Here is a 24,928-nt window from a genome sequence, read left to right on the forward strand (position 1 = left end):
CAATTCCACCAAATGAAAGAAAAACATCCTTCACACAGAAAAAAAAAAGTTAACTTTATCTCCTTTCATTCTTTAGTTGCCAGAAGTAGAGCATTGCATGGTTTAACTTGGTTTACATATTCTTTATCATTTATTGTGTTTGATAATTGACTTTTAACATAATTGAAGCATATTCCTTGTACTGGCAAGCCGGTATGGGGATGCACAACAACTCATATTCCACATAAAAGTAATAGAAGATGTAAACAACAAAAGATAAGTCAAATCTACTCATTTATGACCTTCCATCATTTGAAAAATCGCCATTTTTTGAATCAACGAGTGGGCTAAACTAATACTTTGGCTTTAGCGGTGTTTTGTGAGGCTAGTTCCAAAGCATGCCACAAGGGGGCACGCGGGGTCAGAATCACGAAAAGGTAATAATGTATCCGCGGCCCCAGCTGTGTAGCGAAAAATGGCGTTTTAGCAAGTGCCCAATGTTTGGGTGTAAAACAGCGATGAACTTCCTAGATTTTACGCTTTTACTGTGGACCAAATGCGGGTTAATCTACGCGGAGGGCCGCTGTGAAACCCACATTCTCAGGTGAAACGTAACTTTTGATTTTTAGCACAAAATGTGGCACCGTGAGACGTATTGACTGACGCAAAACCCCCTGAAATGCAAAGTAAAAAGTAAGCTATAGTGTTTTGGTGAGTTTAATCATTTTGTGCATTTTTTTAAATTATTAAATATTCAACAAATTATTTTATTGTAGTATATATGTATATATATTGTTGTATGCCTACTGATAATATAACGTATGTTAGTGATGTCCCTAATCACGTGATCAGAAATCGGGCCCATGTATTTCTCAGGGCGATGTATCTGGTTTTTAAAAAATCAATTAGAAATCGTGTTTAAAATCTTGAAAAATCGTCAACAAATTAATGTTAAAGTACAAAGTTTTTTACAAAAAAATCTTTCTTCTGAGTCCTATGACTTTGTTGGCATTATCCATCACTTGCGTCTTTAACGCGCTTTTAAAAAAATAAACACTTTCACATCTGCCATCAACATGAATCAAAAGTGTGGATTTCAAACTCTCTCTCTTGTTTTTATGTTACTAGTAAACAAGTTTGTGTGAAAATTGGCTGTTTACCGCGCCAACTGGCCATAGTTATAATTGTTATGGACTCCAGCACCCTCTTGACACTCATGAAGATGAATGAGTTAATAAACTTAAAATAAGGTGAGACTTGGGAAAATGTGGAATTAGTTATTATTAGTTAGAGTTTTGTGCAAATAGCTCTTTACCTCAATCCAATTTGGGAGTCTTTTTCAATTGTGCCTGTCCCAAAATTTTGAAAATGAAGGTGGGCGGGAGGTCAGGGCAAATGCAGAACCACTTATTCACTTTGTTTTTTTTTGTTTCTGCGGTGTAGGTGTTTCTACTGTGACGTAAATGAGGAGAAGAAAGTGGCGCAGATGGAGGATGATAAACAGGGCGCAATGACGGATGAGAGGTACGTTTTGAGGTTTCAATCAATTTGTCATCTGCAGGAAGTCGAGTTGACCTCGTGCATATGTGCGCTCGTTTGTTGACCGGTACAGCTGCTGCGTGCTGTGCACTTTTGCCAATGCGGTCGCCTTGGGAATTGTGCACGTCACTTTCATTATGCGCAGCCGGTGAAGGTTGAAAATGTGACATGCAGAGCAAACGTAGCATTAATGCTTCTTTAAAGATGGTCAATAGTTAGTGCTGGATTATCTCAGTGCTAATGTGACTAAAAACTGGTTGTAAAGGTACGCACACTGAGTTGTGTTGAAAAATCTTGGTTCTGTCAAATGTTTCTCCCACGCAAACTAATGGCCTGTCAAACAAAAAGCTTGTGTTATTAAATAGCAGGAGTATTTCAATGCTAAGAGCGATAAGTAGTGCAAAAATAAAGGATCTTTCTGGTAGCCACTTGTGAGCTTGTAAGCTCTTTATTTTCATTTGATTTTGAGGATTCAGAACAACCTTGAGGTTGCTAAGAAACGGCTTTAGAAGTAGATTGCGCATTGTCTTTTGATGACGTTTCAGAAAAGTGAAGAGAAAACAAACGTATTTTTGAGAAAGGATCAGAAAAGGTTGGAAAGACTTTGTCTTTCTGAATAATCTCAGCTAGAAATCTGTCCCAGCCAGGTAAATATAAGTAACCCTGCTCAAAACCAAGACCGAAATCAGGAGTTTTAAGACCAAGACTGGTACCTGATAGGTTCACCAATAGGCATTCCCAAATGCACGCACAAATAATGGAGACATCAAGACAAAGACCGAAATAAGAACAAGACCAACACTGAAATTAACACAAGATCGAGACTGAAAAAGGACTTCGATACAAAAGACTGAGAAGGATACAAAAACATGGCCACAACAAGACCAAGAACGAAACAAGAACAAGACCCAAACACGACTAAGACCGAAACAAGACCAAGACTCAAACACGACTAAGACTGAGACCAAAAGAAAATTAAAACTAAAACCTATAAAAGACTGAATGAGACGGAATAATAACTGTGACTGAGACCACCACAAACTGACCATGAAGCGTAACCAAACTAGACGTGAAAATGTTTAAATGGTTCTTTTGGCCTTTTCTCATCCAGTCACTTTCAGGTCCATTATTTATTTCACTGCCATCGAAAATCCTAGGCGTCAAATCCATTTGAACCACGATGCATAGCTTTGTATGATTACGTTTTACTGCCATTGACAATGAAAGACATCCAATCCAGTCCAATTTAAGTTAACTCTTGAGTTGAACATACACCTTGAACATTAATATCAAAAAAGTCGCTCAACTGCATCTTTAGTTAATGCACCAAATAATTATAAGTGAATTATATTGAGACATCGATATTCTTACGTAATATGTCCTATATCAGGATAGTTTTTTTTCATTCAGATGTATTTCTTGAATGTTAGTGTGATGTGTAAGACTCCCAATTAAAATGGATTGGACGTCTTTCACCGTCATCGACAGCCAATGAGTTAAACACGGTAAGTTCCTGATCCGTTTTGACTTTTGGGTTTTGCCTTGAGGATTCATGAACTTTCATTTTTCAAGGTAGGTTTATGGTTGGTATTTAATTGTTATGATATGTCATTTTACATATTTGGTCGCCGGACGTTTGGTCGCTCGGGTGAATATAATTTTGAGAGCTGGTTTCAACAGTAGATATTTAGATAGTAAACTCTCTCATGAATATAATTTTGAGAGCTGGTTTCAACAGTAAACTCTCTGTCATGTTGTCAAACGTCCGGCGACCAAACGTCCGGGCGACCAAACGTCCGGGCGACCAAACGTCCGGGCGACCAAACGTCCGGGCGACCAAACGTCCGGGCGACCAAACGTCCGGGCGACCAAACGTCCGGGCGACCAAACGTCCGGGCGACCAAACGTCCGGGCGACCAAACGTCCGGGCGACCAAACGTCCGGGCGACCAAACGTCCGGGCGACCAAACGTCCGGGCGACCAAACGTCCGGGCGACCAAACGTCCGGGCACCCCATGTCATTGCCTGAATGTTAACAGGAGTATTCGTCCCCCTTCTAAAAATCCTATTGACAGTTCTCGTTGATGGTGAGCGACCGAGCGCACACACTTCGGCAATACACTCGCGGCTTTTTTTATTCCCATCTCGCTCAGCTGCATCCATTGTCTGATACTTATCCAATTCGACAAACCGTGTCACGTCTACGTCGACTTACGTTCTAACGGCGCACGCATCTTTGAGAAGCCGGGTCGCGCAACATCAAAACTCCGCTGGCGCTTTTGAAAAATGGATGTGCGGCGGTTCGAATCCTCGGGGAACAAGCCTCGTCAAGTGCACGTCGGTGTGCGTTTACGCTCACTGAGCTGACGCAACGAGAAAAACAAAGATTAACAGAACAAAGGTGGAAAATTCCGTCAAGTCAATGGCTGCCACTGGTGGTGGTGGATAATCCATTTGAAGTGGGAGCTGGCAGCGTAGTGACAAACTCATTACATTTTATTTTATTGGATGCGGCATGATAGAATGTCTATCGCCATCAATGGCACTGAAAATTTAAGTAGCCGACAACGACCTTGGCTTTTTCACAACCTGAAACGTTTGCCAAACCAATATTTCAGTCAGACGTGACCTATATCTTGAATGTTATTGTGAATATAGCGAGTTAACTCACTCAGTAATGAACATGGTTTTAATTTTAAGTGTGCATTTAACATCAGAAAAAGTTCATCGGTCTGGGATTCCGGACAGGTTCAACTCGGTATAAATATGTAATTCATTAGTGGAAATAACCGCGGCAAATCAGCTCATGCATTTCGTAAACCGATTTTTCACTCAAAATGATATATTTCTTGAATGTTATTCTGAATATAGCACGATAACGTCTACTCTGAGTTAACTCATTCAATGAACAAAGTTTATTATTATAACTGTGCATTAACATCAGAAAAGTTCCTCTACTGAATTAGATAACTTTATTCATCCCGTATTTGATATACACATATAAACATATATATACATATATACACATATACACACATATACTTACATATACATACATATACATACATATACATACGTGTGTATATATACGTATATATACATATATATATACATACATATACATACATACATATATACATATATACATACATATATACATACATACATATATACATACATATATATATACATACATATATATCCATATATATATACATATATATACATATATATACATATATATATATACATATATACATATATACATATATATACATGCATATACATACATACACAAATATACATACATATACAATCTGATTCTGGAAAAGTTCAATTAGGTATAGCAATGCGATTAATCTAAATCACTTTGGCAAATGGCCTTTTCACAATCTAAAGCGTTTGCTCAACTAATTTTTCAGTCAAACAACTTTATGAATGTTTTGGGGAATGTAGCAAATAAATGAGTTAACGCTGACTCGACTTACTCATTAATGACCATCTCCAATTATTTTAATCACGCATTAACGTCAGATAGTTACTGGACAGGTTCAATTAAATAAAACAATATTCATTTTCTGAACCGCTTATCCTCGCAAAGTCTGCGGGGGGTGCTGTAGCCTATCCCATGATTAACCTAAATCATAAAGATGAAAAATTTGGTTATCACCCAGTTTTAAATGATCGCTTTTGCGAGCAATATGAACCACTGACTTTGGATTTAAACATTGAAAAGTTGAAACTTGGACAAATGCCACTTTGTCGCACATAATAGCGCATTCGGGAATTGGCTAATCATCTTAAACAAAAGTGATTATGTGACACTTGGACGATTAGCGCGAGCGACGCCATTAAAATCTTGTTAATGTCGATCTATCGGAGTGTCTAAATGGAGCACGCTAATTCGCAGGCAGCCCCCCTCCCCCGAACTGGGAAATGTCATTATGTTGCATCTCCGCAAGGACGCCATGACATGAATAGTGAACATCGCTGTTTGAGTATTCTCCAGCGCATCTCGTGAACTGGACAGGAGCGCGTTTTTGTAGCTCGGGGCTCTGCTGTTACAAGGCCTGCTTAAAAATGGATGAACCAGTAAAGTCAAATGCGCTTTTCTCTGGAAGAGTTATGTTCATGAGCAAGACGGCTGTTCTGTTACACGAAATCAAGCGAAGCAAAACATGGAAACGTATGCTTGAACAATATTGGACGGAATGCTAACACCGAAATTGCTCATTTTTAGGTTTTAATGTGGTATGCTTCTGGTTTGACGTCCTAAGTTTCATGTTAAATTGAAATCCGTTTTTCTATGTAATTTGAAAATGGTCACATTTTAGGAAAAAATTTCAGTTATGAACTAATTATGAGCAAATTTATGCATTTTCCTTAACTAACAGTTTGAGAAAACATCAGTTTTTATTTGAAGTAATGGAAATTGCGGGAATTAAAAAAATGTATGAATTAATTTTTTTAAATAAGTACATTATATAGTCAATGTTTTTATCGCCACCTTAATCAGAAGGCTTGAGCTTTTATTGGGATATTTTTCATATTTAAGATTAAGTAATGTATGAAATTTATGTGGTGATTTTGACATAATTATAAAATTTCACCTTTTAGCTTGCTAGATTTTTTTATGTTATAAAGTTTTAACAAGATCAGTTTTACATGTGACCCTGATAATTTTATTGTAATGTTATAATGATGTTTCATATTTGTAAGATTCTTAATACAATATGACATGATAGGTTTTGCAAATATGCCAATAATAGACTACCATATTTAATGCATTCTTTAGTCTCTTCTACATATTAACTCATTGGATGCCAATGATGGCAAAAGACAGCCAAGCCGTTCTAACTGGGAGGGTTAGCAAGTTCAAATGGATTGGGTGTCCAGCAGTGGTGGGCCGTCAGGGCCTTCAAGGCCTTCTCTGCTGGACTAAGTAATATCTGAATCATATATTATATTTTGTCCATCAATACTTATGAAATAATTCCAAATTGTCTGTTAGCTTCCTTTCATTGCTTTCCCCCCCTGGTTGCACTGCTTCCAGATGTCTGTTTTCATATTGAAGCATTTAACCAATCACATTTCAGCCATTATTTGATGCCAGGGTCAGAAATCTGCCTCAAGGCCTTCAAAATCAGTTCTGCAGGCTCTGCTGCATTAAACAAGACTGTTGCTTTAACCAATCAGATTTCGAGTTGGCAAGACCACAATGTATTGTCGCAGGCGTAGGGATACGTCATCGCTTTCACCAACTATGATTGGCTAGTGATTAGCCATAGCTACCAAACTGTATATGGAGCGAACTGCACACGCAAATATATTGTTGTGTTGATTTAAAGCCATTTTCAAGACTGATTATGCCAGAAATACGACAGGACAGGCTCGACTTTCAGCATTAGCTTCGATGACGATAGAAAAGAAGGAAGAAAGAAAGGAGGATGGATTTTTGTTGAGTAAAATATGGCTACATTCCTAAATAATATTTAAATTGTGGACCTGGTTCTGATATCTGAAAAGCTCTAGTGTTAGTATTTAATCACTAAATGCTGCTAGGAAGTGGATTTTACCCGTTGAAGGCGCTACGAGAAAATGCATGGACCGCCACTGTTGTCCAGTAGTGATAAACTTTTTCAGTTCACAGCAAAATGATCGAAAGGGCCACATGATTGGTTATCTATCATTGTCAATGGTACTGAAAGTGTTAATACTACCAAGCAACAGAAATACTTGCATCAAGCACATAAAACATTGCCTTCCACCCCTTAAAAAAATCAGCATTCAGCTAGCGTGCACCCGTTGGGACCGGGAAAAAAAAGGATTTAATAACCGTGCACGCTGCCACTCTATTGGGAGGACTTTCATTTTTTTTTCTGCCTCGGCAACAAAGTTCACTAAAGTGTTTCTCTGAAAGTCGATTGTACCGTAAACCCAACCGGGGAGAAAATCAATCTCGTTCTACAAAAAAAATAAAAAATACAAATCAACTAGCACTTTCACATCTACTCATGAGCAAAATTGAATAGCACAATTGAACACAAGATCATTCAAAGTGCTTTTCCTGATGTAAAAATCAGTGAGACATAAATATAGAATAAAATAGAAATAAAAATACAAATAAAGGGCTACATATTATGTATGTAACTAGGAACCAACAGGCAACACGGGCACCAATAAGTCCATGTGCTGTGTGCGCATGTGCGCGTGTTAAATCTGTAGTACAGTTAATAACAACAACAACAAAATTAAAAAAGGAAATGACAAAAACAAATAAATTAATAAAAAGCTAATTAGGTATTTGAACAAAAGGGGCAGTTATGAATAAAGTATTGCTAACAATAATCTATTTAGGCCTGATTTAATGGAGTTAACTGTTTCGGCATCGCTCAAATCTTCAGTTGATTCGTTCTAGAAGTAATGAGATAATAATTGAATGCCTAACCTTGCTTGGTTCTTGTAACACACAACAAACTAATTCTAAACAACCTCAGGGTTGAAGATATTTTCTAGGGGTCAAGCAGAAAAAAACTATTATTTTGGTCCAACGCCATTAAGTCCTTTGGGGAGCGACATTAAGATTTTATATTAGCCAGTTAAATGATTTAATAAACGATTATTTGTTAGAACTCTGGCAGCCGCTTTCTCAATTAGCTACAGTTTCCTGACTGTCTTTTTGCTGAGACTGTAAACACACTTCAGTCTCAGTCTGCAGAAGGTCCACACCTTGTGGACTTCCTGTGTGTGGCTCCAGTTTCTTACCTAGATCTACAATGCCTTGTGTGTCTTGTGTCTGTCTTGCTACTGCAACCAAGAAATTTCCCGAATACGGGATGAAATAAAGTTCTAACCTAATTGCAGTGGTGGTCCGTGCATTTTCTCGTAGCACCTTCAACCGGTAAAATCCACTTCCTAGCAGCATTTAATTATTAAATGCAAATACTGGAAATATTATTTCAGAATATGGCCATATTTTACTCACCAAAAATTCTTTTTAACTGTACACAATATCCATCCTCCTTTCTTTCTTCCTTCTTTTCTATCGCCATCGAAGCTAATGATGAAAGTCGAGCCTGTCCTGTCGTATTTCTGGCATAGTCCGTCTTGAAAATGGCTTTAAATCAACACAACAATATATTTGCTTGTGCAGCTAGCTCCAGATACAGTTTGGTAGCCAATCATAGTTGGTGAAAGCGATGACGTATCCCTACACCTGCGACAAGGCAATGACGTATCCCTACGCCTGCGACAATACATTGTGGTGTTGCCAACTCGAAATCTGATTGGTTAAAGCAACAGTCTTATCGACGCTTGTTTAATGCAGCAGAGCCCGCAGAACTGATTGTGAAGGCCTTCAGGCAGATTTCTGACCCTGGCAACAAATAATGGCTGAAATGTGATTGGTTAAATGCTTCAATATGAAAACACACATCTGGAAACAGTGCAAATAGTGGGAAAAGCAATGAAAGGAAGCTAACAGACAATTTGGAATTATTTAATAAGTATTGATGGACAAAATATAATATATGATTCAGATATTTCTCAGGCCAGCAGAGAATGCCTTGAAGGCCCTGACGGCCCGCCACTGCCTAATTGTAACAATCCAATCTACTAACTATTCCCGTTAATTCTGGGGTTTTTCTTTTTTTCATTGGTAACCAGGCTTAGCGATAAACCTTTAAATGGATGTCAGATTTCAGTAATCGAAACACCAGTTTTTGTAGGATGAAAATATTTTCTTGAGCTGTTTTTGTACAGAATGTAAATATGTAGAAGACACAAATGCACACATACACACACACATGTTCATTCATTCAAACGGCATGGCGCTCCCTTTCGGGGTTTACTGTCTGTCATGCTCATCCATGCGAACATGAAACATGCATTTTCCTCTGAGGCAACGCATCCAAACGCACACACACCTGATACCATCCTCTTCTGTCATAAATGAAACATTGCTTCTCTCAGGGTAGTGGTTAGCCGCTAATTGCCTTGACGGACTCGTCAACGGCCGCTTCTTTTGCGTTGATTGACAGCCGTGTTAAGCAGAAGCGGCGCTCAATTGTCCCTGTTAGTTAACTCACCAAATAATTAATAACCTATTATTTCGTGGCATATTGATATTGTGATATAAAATGGCCCCCAAGATTTTTTTTCTTTTTTTCAGTCAGTCTTGACACAGTTAAATCTGAGTTCACTTACTCTACTTCATCCGAGTCTGATTTTGTTCAATTAGGTATAACAATGTGATTTAATCGTGATTAATCGAAATCTTCGTGTAAAATGGCCTTCCACAATGTGAAGCATTTGCTAAACTTATTTTTCAGTCCGACAACGTAATTTTGACTGTTTTTGTTGATATACCAGGTTAAATCTGAGTTAACTTACTCTTTAACTAATTTTTCCAATGGTGTATTGACATCAAAAAAGTCTACTTCATCCGAGTCAGATTTTGTTCAATTAGGTATAACAATGTGATTAATCGTGATTAATCTAAATCTTCGTGTAAAATGGCCTTCCACAATGTGAACTGTTTGCTAAACATATTTTTCAGTCTGACAACGTAATTTTGAATATTTTTGTCAATATAGCAGGTTAATTCTAAGTTACCAAACTCATTGATTACTATTAATTATCATCATAAGTTCAGTCTCCAAATAATTAAAAATGTATTATATAGTGACATATAAACACTCTGATATGAAATGACCTACATCAGGGTTGGTTCGCGGGCCGCTTTAACGTCAACGGACCATTTTAGATATAATATTTAGATTTTTTTTTATAAATGGATTTACTTTCCCGGGCCACACAAAATGATGCGGCGGGCCAGATTTGGCCCCCGGGCCGCCACTTTGACACATGTTACCTACATTATAATAGGATTTTTTTTCTTCTATCGCATAGCACTAGCTGGGTGGGTAGGTAGCGATTGGGCTGAAGGCAATCTCGGCCATGGACGACAATAGACGTCCAATCTGTTCATTCAACCCCAATACATATTAATGGCAAGCAATTCCCTCTAATGAATCGCAATGTGATGATCAGTGTCAACCCACCCTCTCAAACCCAAAGTAATAGTCTAATTCAGTGTTGAAATGAATGAATTTCATGCAGGAGGAAGTCAAAGTACATTAACAGTAAATAAAAATGTGCTTGACTCACTGCATGAAATATGATAATCACAACGATACATTATTAATCAGCAGCTAAAAATTGCGTAATTAAACATATTGTCGACAGTAATAACAGAGCCATAATTAGGAGCAGAAAAGGGCAAAAAAAATATTGGAAATATCTACCTTGCAATGATATTTTGTACTCTTGATGCCTCAACTGTGAGCCCCACTTGCATAAATCAAAAATTGGAGCTTGAAAAAATGACATGCAAATTTCAAGGCATCATTCCTCCCACTCGAAATATTATCATGTTCTACACAACACTTTTAAAGTCCACTTTTTGCATCTCCACCTCGTTTGACGTGAACTAGAAAGCACAAAACACAGTTCAAATAATGCTAACCACGGGAAACTCTCAGCTATGTGGAGGTGCAATTAGACAGACAAGTGGTCGCCGACACCCACGCGCCTCCATTTCTGTTACGTTTCATAACAGGAGAGATCAGCTCCACCATAGCCACTTTGCTTCCGACAAAATCACATCCTCCCCCCACTCGTATGATCTATTAACTCATTCCCTGCCACTGCCAGATCCATTTTGACAATGAACAAAAAATAACAGTGATTTTATTTATCACTATTTTTATTGAGTCATTTTCCAAGCTATTGATGGACACCCAATCATTTGGCTTTTTTGTTAATCCTGCTACTGTGGATTTAACTGAATTGATCACTATGAGATGTCCAATTCATTAGAACTGGGAGGTTGGCACTGAATGGACATTTGTCAAAGTCTCCATGCTAGCTAGATCCACTACATCACAGGTGTCAAAGTGGCGATCCGGGGGCCAAATCTGGCCCGCCGCATCATTATGTGCGGCCCGAGAAAGTAAATCATGAGTGCCGACTTTCTGTTTTAGGATCAAATTCAAATGGTTATAGATGTACATTACATTTCCTGATTTTCTCCTTTTTAAAATCAATCATTGCAATATTTTCAATCCAATTTTATTTCTTTTGTGGTTTTAGTTCAAAGCGCATTTTGTAAGATCAAAAATAAATATATAGATACCGTTTTCCACTTTAATATTGAACTTAATTAAAAAATATATTTTGTTTCCATTTGAAATGAAAAACATGATTAAAAGAAATTTAAGAAAAAAAAGCTCAAATAAACACTGCTTTAGATCTATAAAAACTGACTATTTAGGGCTTTTGATCCAGTTCTTTTAATCCAATTTTTAAAAAAATATCTAAATATTAGATCTAAAATGGTCCGGCCCACATGAAATGGAGTTGACGTTAATGCGGCCCGCGAACCAACCTGAGTTTGACACCCCTGCACTACATGTATACATGTGTACATCTATGTATATTTATATATGTATGTATATATATATGTATATTTAAGCAACATGCTTATTTATTTATATATTTATTTATTTATTACCTATTTATTTATGTCTAAAATGTATTTTCCTGTGTCTGTATTCTAACCCTCTTGCTACTGTGACAATGAAATTTCCCGAATACGGGATGAATAAAGTTATCTAATCTAATCTAATCTAAAATATTTATTGAATATGTCATGTCCGACTAAAAAACTCAGTTCAGGACACTTTATTGCCATCAAACCATCGGTCACTATGATTAATCATCATTAATTGCATTGGTGTACTGAATTGAATCTGTCCAGAATGTCACTCAAATGAAAATGATTTTTTTCTCTGATTTGAATGCACAAATAAAATAATGAATTTCAATGATTGATTTAATTCAGAGTTAGCATGTTAAATTTCTATATTCACAATAGAATTTTTCACTGATGAATTGATTCAACAAATACGATTGATCATGGCTCTTTCACTGCCATTGGCCAATCACCTTTGGGCTGCGACTTGAAATAAGTTTATCAAGAGTATAGCTCCAATCCATTTGAAGTGAGAGTGTGACAGCGATTAAATGTCTATTCCTTTTTCAGTCCTCCCAGTTCAAATGGATTGGACGTCTATCGCTGTTAATGGAAGCCATTAGATTACATCATGTACATTTGGTTGTTTTCGTTAAAATGGAAAATCGAAAAAAGTGCCAATGAGTATTTTTGTTTTGTTTTTTTTGCTACAATCTGGCAAAGTTTTTTTTTTTTTAGAAACTATAAGTATTCTTGGTGAGACATTGATTTTTGGGGGAGTGAATCAGTGTCAAAAACGCCAAATGGAACTTGAACAACCTTTGAGGACAGAGTGTCTTACTTGAGTTTATTTTTTAACTCGGTCTATCTTCAGTAGCGGTCGAGCGCCCAAAAGGCCGCCTTGAAGGTCGTGGGCAGAACAACGAGGCGGACGCTCGTTTGTCAACCGCTGAAAGGGAGCTTGGGAATTTTACGCCACCTGCACACACAAATACACACACGACCTTCCCCTGCAGCGCGGGGATCCGGATCTGATGGTATTAGAGTTGGCTCGAGAGCTCGCTGGCGACTTGATTCGATTAGCGAGGGCAGACAGGAAGAGAGCTGAGTGAGTGACATCAGTGCAATGTCGCCGCCGCAACCGCCTCCTCAAATGCTGTCGAAGGCTCCATCTGCATCCGGACTGTCCATTATTCACGCATGCAAACATGAAGATTAGAAGGGAAATGTCAAGGGTCAAGTCACACTATCATAAGACGACAACATGGTAAAATTCAAATTCACAAAATAAGATCAATTTAGCAATTTGTATCATGTGAAGCTACAATATCAAATGAGACACTGAGGCGTACCATATATTCACACCAATAGAGCGTACTTAAAAGTCTAAAATTTTCTGTAAAATGGACGGGGCGCCCAATCAGTTGGTGCGCCTTGTGTATGCACTAAATTCCAAATTCCGTAGATGTCATTGTATGACACTAACCGCTTTACTTTTTGGGTGCATTTCTTCCCGAAACGCTACTTCTATATGGAGGAAAAGGCCTGACGAAAAAGTGCGTACCAGTAGGGACATATTTAGGCATGCATTTTACGATGTAGAGTTGATGTTAGGTGAAATGTGTAAGGTAATCAGAATATGTTTTGTTATATTTTCCCATTCAGTTTTTTTTATGTGAACTATAGATGTATATTTTTAAATTTAAAACAAATAAGAAATAGGGAAATTATATTTATTCTTTTTAAATTGTTTTTGTATGAAATGCAAATTAATACACTTAAAAAAAGTGGGTGTGTATATATATGTGTGTATATATATATGTATATATATATATATATATATATATATATATATATATATATATATATATATATATATATATTTGAACTAATTACGAAAAATATTTTCTATTTGTTTAGTGAGTTTCCCACTTTTTAGAATGATCTCTATCTGTATCTTTACTTGCTTCTTTGTATTCCTATTTTATAAAGGAAGGGAGACAGAGACCCCGCCCCCTTATGTTTGATTTAATTTGAAACATGTTTAAAAATACATTTACTTCAAATTTCAAAACAAAACATCAGAGAGCATAGTTAACGCCTTCGTTCGATCCCGGCCAGAACTTTCCAACCCAAATGAATTGGAGGCCAATGGCAACCACTGTTAAATTTGCAGATATTACTTTTTATCCGTTTTAAAATGAGCATTGTTGATGTCTTTCTTTATTTTGAGTTTTGTACGCATTAATATGCCCAAATTGGGCTCCATGTAAGAACTGATTATGTTCAAAGAAAATCTGGGTCTTCCATCACCATCAATGTCAGCCAATGCAGTTCCACTTCCACTAGCTTAGCGCCAACACCTGCTCATGGAATTCAAATTTGTCGGCAAACTTCTCGGCAAAAGGTCACGTCGTTCATTTCCCAGTTCGGTACTAACTCGACTTGATAGTCGATGCTTCATCGGAAAATGAAGAGCTCGGCTCGTCCGTCATGATTTGCTGACTGGGAAGTGATAAGCCAGTTATCCGCTAATGAACAGAACTAAAAGTCATGCGTTGTCATTTATCTTCTTGCGCTAGGTCTTGTCACGGCACGCCATCTTAACACGGCGGTCTCGGCCATCCCCAGCCGTCCACCCCTCATGTCAGGATGCCTAATTGTTGTCTAGCATCTGTTTACTGTAATTGGCTCATCATGCTCCGGCGAATGATTTATTATGTTCGTCACGTAACATGGAAGAAACTATGAATATTTGAAAGTCATGTTTGATTCAAGTGCACGGCTAATTTTCTGGGTTTGCCATTATTTTTTTTAAGGTTGAGGAGTTCATTTAATGTAGTTTTTTATTTATTTTAGGTTTCTATTTTGCTGTTTTAAGGGTTCGGAGTCTTATTTCTTGTTTTTATGTTTTGTTTACCTTTGTGGTTTATATTCATGTTTTTTCTTAAGATTGAGGAGTCCAATCAGTTTTTGACTTGATTATTAATGCTTTCTGGGTGGCGGTTAGAGCGTTTGCCTCAACGTTCTGGAGTCGAGGGTTCCATCCCAGGCGGGTATTCACTGTGTGGAGTTTGCATGTTCTTCCCAGGCTTGCATGGGATTTCTTTGGGTACTCCGGTTTCCTCACACATTCCAAAAACATGCATGGTAGACGTGTTAGCCACTCTACGTAAATTAGATTAGATTACCCGTAGTTATGAGTCAGTTATGAGGGTGAATGGTTGTCCGTCTCCTTCTCGTGCCCTGCGATTGGCTGGCCAGCAATTCAGGGTGTCCCCTGATTGGTGCCCATAGTTAGCCAGGATTGGCTCAGGCAAGAAATGACACTAGCGCTTGGATAATAACAGAAATTTACTGGTTTTTTTTCTTCAAAATAACTCAAAACACAGCAATAATTTTGGGCGATGCTGCCATTTCTTCTTTAAAAAAAGTTACCTAAACAGGACATTAGCGCATAATTTATTATTCACAGGAAAGGTGGGCCATGTGTTTGAAACGTGTTTAATTTTAAGCTTGAGAAGTTTAAGGCATTGGTGTTGCATGGTAAATTAGGGTTGGTTACGTTGGTAATGATTTGGGAAAACAGGTTAACGGGTAAAATTGAGGGTGGAAAAACTTTCAATCTACTTTGGCTTGTATCTTTATATGTTTAGGTTTCGTTTTTTTGGTGTTGTTCTTAAGTAGCCATTGACAGAAATAGATTTCCAATCCATGCATGGGACTTCTATTCCCGTCAATTGCATGTCGGTAGTTAAAAAAAACTGTCTTTTAATGGCCACAGCAAGCTCCTACAACGTACCTGGATTGGTGAACCAACAAAGACACGATGCAGCACTAGCAAAAAGTCATTACCATTTCTTCCCAGACTGTAACAAAGACAAGTCGTGCTAAGGTACCGCGACCAGGAGCATAAAGTGTTCATTTAAAAGAAGAAAACAAATGTAATGAAGAACATCAAGGCAAGGTCTCAAGAGGACACAAATCCAATTACGCTACTCATAAAACACCCTCAAGGCTCAGCGGCTTGTCATTTTTCATTGAACCGCAGGGAATTTCCATCAAAATGGATTCTTAGATAAGGCTGGGATTTCACGTACGGGTATCAGATTGGATATATACAGACATGAAATCAAAGCGCAGGTTTCATCAGAAGATTTGCAATCCGATTAAGACCCCAGCGATCCAATGAATATCAACGTAACGTGCCTAACCGTCATCTTATTTTAGAAATAAACGTTGAGCGGTTCTTACCTTGGAACTATGAAGACATCCTGACAGGAATTAGATGACCTTGCGTACCAGCCAAGCATTGATTGTTCATTTCTAGAAAGGTCAATAAACATGTAATTGTGGTCTTCCTGTAATGTTTGCTTTTTTTCAACCTTGTGTTCGATCTCTGTTTTGAGCAATATGTGAATTAGATCACAATTTAACTCCGATATCAATTGTTATCCATGACAGTTATTGGCTTAATTGTGAGTCACTTCCTTGTTAAATTTAACAAGCAGTAACAAGTAGGTTATTTCCTGTTTTGCGTCACAATATTTGGAGTATTCTAGGGACACTTTATGTACATTTTCTGAATGGGGGAGACTTTTTGCACGGCAACGCGCTCGTAACATAACGTAAACAACATTAAATGAACTTGGATTACGATGCAGACACACTCAAAAATAAATTTAATCTAACCTTACACTAAACATGATTCAAATTTTGATACCTTTCTTCTCCCAGGTTGGCTCTATTTGCCACGCCTCCACCCTGACTTTCAGATGCAACCTATCGAGGGTTGTTTGCTTTTGTATTCTCTTCAAAATATTCCGAAAATGATGCACACAAATTGCCTCACAATAGGATAATGCACGACCACTTGCCAACGAAAAGTAGTATAAGGGTTTATTTATTATTATCATTCGCGATCGCTCCGCCATTCGCACAGACTAATGGGGGGGGAAAAACCCTGAAAAAATGCAACGCTCCGCCCAGTGCTCGTAGAGACATTACACGAGGGAGTTGCGACCAGAAGGACAGTGCCCATGATGTTCTTAAGAGCAGCCTTTCGCGTCCGCTGAATACTCGTATCTCAAATTGCTTGTATGTCGGGGCACTCGTATGTCTGGGGTACCACTGTACTTTCTGTTAATATTGGGGCATTTCCAAGTCACTTCCTCTTCATTTTGGGTCACATCCTATCAATTTTGCAGTATTTCCAGGTCGCTTCCTGATGATTTTGGGTCACTTTTTGTACATTTTGGTGCAATCTGGGATCACGGGTAACCAAACTATTTTTCTATGTCTGTGCCATGGATGAAACTCCAAAATTCGTGTTACATGGTGCTATTAACAAAAGTGACAGGAATAGTTCAAAAGTAGAAATTAAAGTTCTAGTATTTTTTTTTGCAATCTGACTCTTCTCAACCCCTCAGTTAATTGGGAAAAACCTTCTGCCTCGCAGACAGGTATCTATTCCTGGCCGCATGCTGAGGTTTCTGTGGGAAATCAATAAAAGCGGAGGGTGATAGAAGCAGTTTTTTTATTATTATCCAGTGGTGGTCCGTGCATTTCCTAGTGACTCCTTCAGCAAAAACTATTTTATGGCTATAAAACCTCTACTGCAGCTACAGCTGCGACACAAAAAATCATCAATAATAACCTCATACAATAAAAATATTTAGGAATATAGCCATATTTTACTCACCAAAAATCCTTTTTAACTGTACACAAGATCCATCCTCCTTTCTTTCTTTTTTATTGCCATCGAAGCTAATGCTGAAAGTCGAGCCTGTCCTTTCGTATTTCTGGCATACGTTTTTATTCGATTAGGTGCTGGAAATGTTCCTTCCCGGTTGTGACAGTCTTGCTTGCTTTGGAGTTGTCCGACCTTTCTTAAGGATGTCCAGCTTTTTTTTCTTGAAAAGTCCGTCTTGAAAATGGCTTTAAATCAACACAACAATATATTTGCTTGTGCAGCTGGCTCCAGATACAGTTTGGTAGCTCTGGCTAGTCCACTCTATCACTAGCCAATCATAGTTGGTGAAAGCGATGACGTTTCCTTACGCCTGCGAGAAGGCAATAACGTATCCCTACGCCTGCGAGAAGGCCTTGGTGTCACCAAATCAAATTCTGATTGGTTAAAGCAACAGTCTTATTTAATGCGTATTAACAGCTTGTTTAATGCAGCAGAGCCTGCAGAACTGATTGTGAAGGCCTGAATGAAAGAAAGCTAACAGACAATTTGGAATTATTGTATAATAATTGAAGTATTGATGGGCAAAATATAATATATGATTCAGATATTTCTTAGGCCAGCAAAGAAGGCCTTGAGGCCCTGACGGCACACCACTGTTATTATCATTATTTATTTTTCGATGATAATACTGCTTCTGTTTTACATCGCCGACCTCCACACGAGTTCAAGAGTCCAAACGGAGAAATCCAAACATGCGAAGTAATATTGATTTGACATGGAGACGCAAATCCTTTGGAGCAATTCCATCTGCCATGCTAATTTAACGCTGGAGAGTTTTAGTCAGTACCTTCTCCTGAATACTGATGAACAGGAAGCTGAGTCACTTAAAGGCTAATGGTCCTTTATTTTAAGGTCGGCGACAAAATGTCAGATCTCATACAACAGAATTGTTACAATAAGTTAAAACGCGCAAATGATATCTCGCTTCCTTGAAAGCAGATGTCTTGAAATCATTCGCAGTGCGAAATAACATATCTATAGGTTTTATTTGATACTCGGCTGTCATAATGTGGCCTAAAAAAATAAAATAAAGACACGCGAGTCAGTCTTTTTCATTTGCTGGAGTGAGCGAATCACTTGAAAACCGTCTCCGAAGGTCACCGGTGCGGCCGAGGACAATATTAGAACTCCGCTTGAAGTTATATTAGCTCCGCTTTAATGGCTTTTGCTTGACCTTCATGGCCGATAAGGACAAAGAAGCAGACACATTAGCAGGTACTCATGTAAAATGCCCAGTCTTGATGACTCAGACGTTACGGTGCAAATGTGCATATGTGTTTATGTAGATTGTAATACCACAACAGATGCTATAATTATAGTGTTGGCGATTTTTGATCATGAACAGCGAGCGCCAAGCAAGAAGCCAGGAGGAGGACGAGCGGCACCGTAATTGCCATTGTCGGAAGGAATTCCGAGGGGATTGGCTGAGTAAATAATGGAGGGTTAATTGATTGGAGCTACTCCAGTCAATTAACCGCAAACGGCGGAATGAACCTTTGTTTGGAGGTCACGGAGAGAAAGAGCAGAAGCATTGTTGTTATCATGTCATTTTTATGTTGATGTTGAAAAATTGAGAGATGGCTAGATTTTTGTTGCCAGACTTGTCGAACGCTTTGCCTGTATTTTGTACAGGATTTATTTTTTATCTCTTTATAAAGTCTCACATTCTGAATTCCATTGATAAGACTTGACAGAAACACAACCACCTATCTATGTTGACTGCTACTTATTTATTATGTTGACTACTTATTTATCTCATCTCATTTTCTGAACCGCTTTATCCTCACTAGGGTCGCGGGGGGTGCTGGAGCCTATCCCAGCTGACTTTGGGCCAGAGGTGGGGGAGATCCAGAATTGGTGGCCAGCCAATCGCAGGGCACAAAGAGACAAACAACCATTCACGCTCACACTCGTACCTAGGGGCAATCTAGAGTGTCCAATAAGTCTACCATGCATGTCTTTGGAATGTGGGAGGAAACCGGAGTACCCGGAGAAAACCCACGCAGGCCCAGGGAGAACATGCAAACTCCACATCGGTGGACTGACCTGGATTTAAACCCAGGTCCCCCACTGCGAAGCCGATGCGCTAACCACTCAGCGGCCGGGCCGCCCTGACTTATTACTTATTTATTGATTATTTATTTATTCATATTATTTATTGGTTATTTATTTATTATAATTTTTTGAGTATTTATTTATTATTATTTAGTGAGTATTTATTTATTATAATGTATTGATTATTTATTTATTATTATTATTTGTTGATTATTTATCTGTTCGTTTATTTGTCGTTGTTATTTCTGCACTTCCCTACTTATTTATGTGGTGACTACTTATTATGTTGACTACTTATGTATCTCTTATTTATTGATTATTTATTATTATTTATTGATAATTTGTTTCTGTTTGTTTGTCGTTGTTATTTGGGCACTTTGTGGTGAAGCTTTAAATCTCATTACACTTATATAATGATCATAAAAGCATTTAATTCATTCAATTTTCTTAGTAAAAAAAGCAAACAAAAGTGTAAAAGGCAGGCTTTTTTGCATGCTGCACCCTCGTATGTTTATTCTCATTGCTGTGGCAGGCAGCATTGTGTTTTTGTGTTTTTTAAACAAAAAATTCAAAATGCATTAGGAAATTGCTCTAGCACTAACACTGCTGAAATGAGCCTCTATTTTTTCCCCCCTTAGACAAAGTGGTCACCCGAGAGAGAAGATTGAGCACATAGAAGCAACTGGACCAGCTGGTATGTAGCCTATTCTGTTTTTCTTTTAATTAAAACATTTTATTGAACACTACTTTGACCAAATGGCAAATGTTTGTTGCCAAGGAAGAATTGTAAACAACATTGGAAGCGAAACAAGGCTTTGTCGGCCAACAACAGTGTTTCTCAATTATTTTTTGTTGCGCCGCAAGGAAGAATTAAATGTTTTAATTTTAGACGTGTAAGGATTTTTTTAAAAATATTAAGGTATATAAATGTATGTGTGTATGTATGTATGTATGTATATATATATATATATATATATATATATATATATATATATATATATAGACACATTATTATACCTTAATATTTTTAAAAAAATCCTTATACGTCTAAAATTAAAACATTTAATTCTTATATATAAATGTATATATGTATGTGTGTGTGTATATATATATATATAAACATGCATATATACACATACATATATATATATGTGTGTATATATGTATGTATATATACGTGTGTGGATGTGTATATATATATGTCTGTATATGTGTATATGTATATATATATATGTATATGTGTACATGTATGTGTGTATGTGTGTATATATACATATATATACACACAGACATATAGACACATATATATATACATATATGTATGTGTGTATATGTGTATATATATGTATGTATATATATATATACATACAGACATATATATATACCTACATATATATACACATCCACATGTGTGTATATATATACATATGTGTGTATATATATATACATATATATATATATATACATACATATATATACACATCCACACATGTATATATACATACATATATACACACATATATATGTATGTGTATATATGTGTGTATATATGAATGTGTGTATATATGTGTGTATATATATTTGTACAACATAACGTGAAACTCATTACAAAGAATTATAAAACGTATCACGCTAAAATTTGATATGAAACACACGTATTACAATGATTTGTGATACTTAGCAATTTAAAACTTCCAACTTATTTCATCGAAAAGTGAAACTTATGTTAAAATCTGAAAAGGGAAACATTGAATTTGTGAAATTTATCCACATCAAATTTGTAACTCATTAGCTTGCCAAAAAGTGAAAATGTACACGTTCAAAAGTCGTGAGTCGCAGTTTTCTTCATTTGCTGTGTACATAACTTTAATTAAATGGAGTGATGCAATACATTCCTCATTTCCACTCTTTCTAATCTTGTTTTTCATAAACAGTTTTTGCAAATAAAGCCCATCTGCGACACGTGCTCCACATTTGTGCACGCTTTCTAAAATAGAATCCTTATTTGCTCAGCTGCTGCATTAGTTTTTTTTATTGCCGGCTTCTCTGCATCGCCGATGGGAAAACCCGAACATGGGGACAAATGTTTCTTTGTGGGAGTTAATTACAAAGCATACCTTGAATTAACTCGAGATGGATTGCACGCACGACTCATTAACAAAGCACGCGTGAATTATGCGCCTGCTTGTTGACTGAAATCATTTGCTGTTGATCTATAGGCTGCATTGCAGATTATTCTGATGGATTACACTCTTTTTGTTCTTCAGGTCATTTTGCACTTTCATTAGACGCAATGGAACACGGGTGAATATTGATTGGTCGCGCTTCTAGTAGAACAGGCAAGGACATGGGTGGAATTGGCGATTTGGATTTCAAGTTCTTGGCCATATTTTTTTCTGTGCTGCTTTTTTCGAGGACAAAAATAAATGTTTTTAGTACCCGGTAAAGAGCAATGCATCGTGGGTAGATTGTCTTCTGAGTCCATTTGTAATTAAATTCCTGAAGTGGCGGTGAGAGGAGGTGCTTAGATTGTTTGGGAGGCCTGAGATCAACATTTTAGGTGGTAGGGAATTGTTTATGACAGATTATCTGCCATTGACGTCAGTAGACGTCCAAATAATAGTCATTTTTCTGACACAGTAAATCTAATCTCTTGCGTCTATAATTGTGAGGGTGATGGATACAGAGCTGCCAACCTCCGTCAGGAGTACCCTGAGTATTTCAGGAGTGAATGCGATTCACACAAAATCGATATAAAATGTAAAAATTAAATAAGCGTAGGACAATTTAAATCAATCACTTATTATCATGTTTTTACATTAATTGAAATATTATGTTTTGGCAAACTATTGAAAAAGTACAGCGAAAGAAAAATACGTTTATCTTTGTGTTTGGGTCATTCTATGTGTGTTTTGCAGTCGGTAATTAATTCTTAATGTGTCATGCTGAAGTCGCACTTGCATGTTGCGCAATGTGCAAATGTCGGTCCTTTTGGAGACGGCTTCAACATGGGATATTTTGTCCAATATGATCCATTAAACTTCTGTCTGGTTTCTTCCAAATTGCCATCCATTTTGCACTTGACCCGAGCAGGCATATTGATAAGAATTACCAGTGCTGTGTACTCCTACTTCCTAAGAACACAGGTGTCAAAGTGCCGGCCCAGGGGGCATATCTGGCCCGCCGCATCATTTTGTGCGGCCCGAGAAAGTAAATCATGAGTGCCGACTTTCTCTTTTAGGATCAAACTAAAATGAAGAGTATAGATGTATATTAAATTTCCTGATTTTACCCCCTTTTAAATCAATGATTGTAATTTTTTAATCCATTTTTTCTGTTTTTAGTTCAAAAATCATTTTGTAAAATCTAAAAATATATCCAAAAAAAGCTAAAATAAACATTGTTTTAGATCTATAAAAAACGGAATATTCAGGGCTTTTAATCCAGTTCTTTTAATCCATTTATTTAAAAAAATGAATATTATATCTTAAATGGTCCGGCCCACATGAAACCGAGTTGACGTTAATGCGGCCCGCAAACCAACCCGAGTCTGACACCCTTGCTTTAGAACAACCCCGGAAATGATAGGATTTGTTTCAAAACAAAAGATTGGTGGTTTAGTCAGCCTTAATAATAACGAAAACCAAAATGTTAAAGCTATAGAGGCTACCTATTCAATCGATTCCGAATCGACTGCCACGTTGAAATCCCACAAGACGAATCATTTGTTAGAAATTGTAACTCGGATGATTCACTACGCACTCGTGTTACTTAATTCTTCCAGTTTACAGTGCAGTTGAATCAAGATGGCGGAAGCCGTAGCGATGGTGTGAACATTTAAATTGGAAATTTGGTACTTTTCCGAAATGTTTGCTTCAAAAAAGTGTACGTTTTGGGGATTTCCAGAGTTTAGGGAGGTTGGCCGAAGTCCCGGAGTTTGCGATGCATTTCTGGAGAAGTTCCTGAAATTCCGGAGTGGTTGGCAGCCCCGTGAATAGGAAGAAAGAGGCCCTCGTTCTTGTCCTTGCCCTACAAAATATGCCAACAGAGTCAGGAAATTTGAATAATTTCCAGGGCGCACAGATCTTTGTTCCTTTTGAAGGTTCTCCAAGTCATCCCAGATGCTTTTGACGGAATCGCTTACTTTGTGAAGGCAAGGATGAAACATTAAAATGAGCATGCGAGGCCATCTGGACCATTTAAGCGATTTCTTGCTTGCTCAAGGTTTTCCAATATTCATGCTTATTTTTACTTCTTTATTTATTTGCGCCGATACCGAAAAGATGAAAACAATTTTGTCAGGGAGGGCAAGCGGGGGAGGAGAATAAACACAAAAAGAGAGCAGTGGCTGGGCTTTGTAATGGAAATTTTTGTCAGCAAAGTCATCAAAAGCGACCTCGCCACTCCTGTGATTTGCTTTTGCTTGTCACAAATTGGATTGGGGATAATAACGATGCAGTGTTTTTCATGCGACTCACGTCGTTCAGATTGGAAACTGGAGAAGTTCCGTGGGTACGCAGGGAAGAAATGTAATGTATCACGTTAAACTGTGATTGTTTTTTTTTTCTCTCCTGAAAAGGTGAGTCGTTGATTTACAAGGTGAAAAATATTGAGTGACAATGTAAAACATGAATTTGGGATTGCTAAAATACACGTCTATTAGCTTTGAAAATAAGTGTATGTGAAAGCCTAATTGTGTGTATTATGTGCAATTAATCGCAGTTCATCTTGAGCTTTTTTAAATTTAATGTTTAAATATATATTTGTAAAAGCTTTTATGATAAAAGGCTAAATCCTACTTAGCATTTCATCATCAAATTACATATGCAGTTTAGGTGATTGATCATTAGATTAGATAACTTTATTCATCCCATATTCGGGAAATTTTATTGTCACGGTAGCAAGAGGGTGAGAATACAGACACAGAAAAAGACATTTTAGACATAAATAAATATAGGTAATAAATAAATAAGCTTGTTGCTGATATATATATATATATACATATATATATATATACATATATACATATAAATATATACATATACATATATACATATATATATATACAT

The 24,928-nt window shown here is 37.3% G+C and overlaps 1 long non-coding RNA gene across 1 annotated transcript; it reads left to right on the top strand.

Moving 5' to 3' along the window:
* Nucleotides 1-357: 357 nt before the first annotated feature.
* Nucleotides 358-20,553, top strand: LOC144093333 (uncharacterized). Its single transcript, XR_013306262.1, has 3 exons — nt 358-690; nt 1,423-1,503; nt 20,498-20,553. It is a non-coding gene; the product is annotated as an uncharacterized LOC144093333 (long non-coding RNA).
* Nucleotides 20,554-24,928: the final 4,375 nt, after the last annotated feature.

The sequence above is a fragment of the Stigmatopora argus genome, chromosome 18 (genome assembly GCF_051989625.1).
Source record: "Stigmatopora argus isolate UIUO_Sarg chromosome 18, RoL_Sarg_1.0, whole genome shotgun sequence".
Classification (NCBI taxonomy): domain Eukaryota; kingdom Metazoa; phylum Chordata; class Actinopteri; order Syngnathiformes; family Syngnathidae; genus Stigmatopora; species Stigmatopora argus.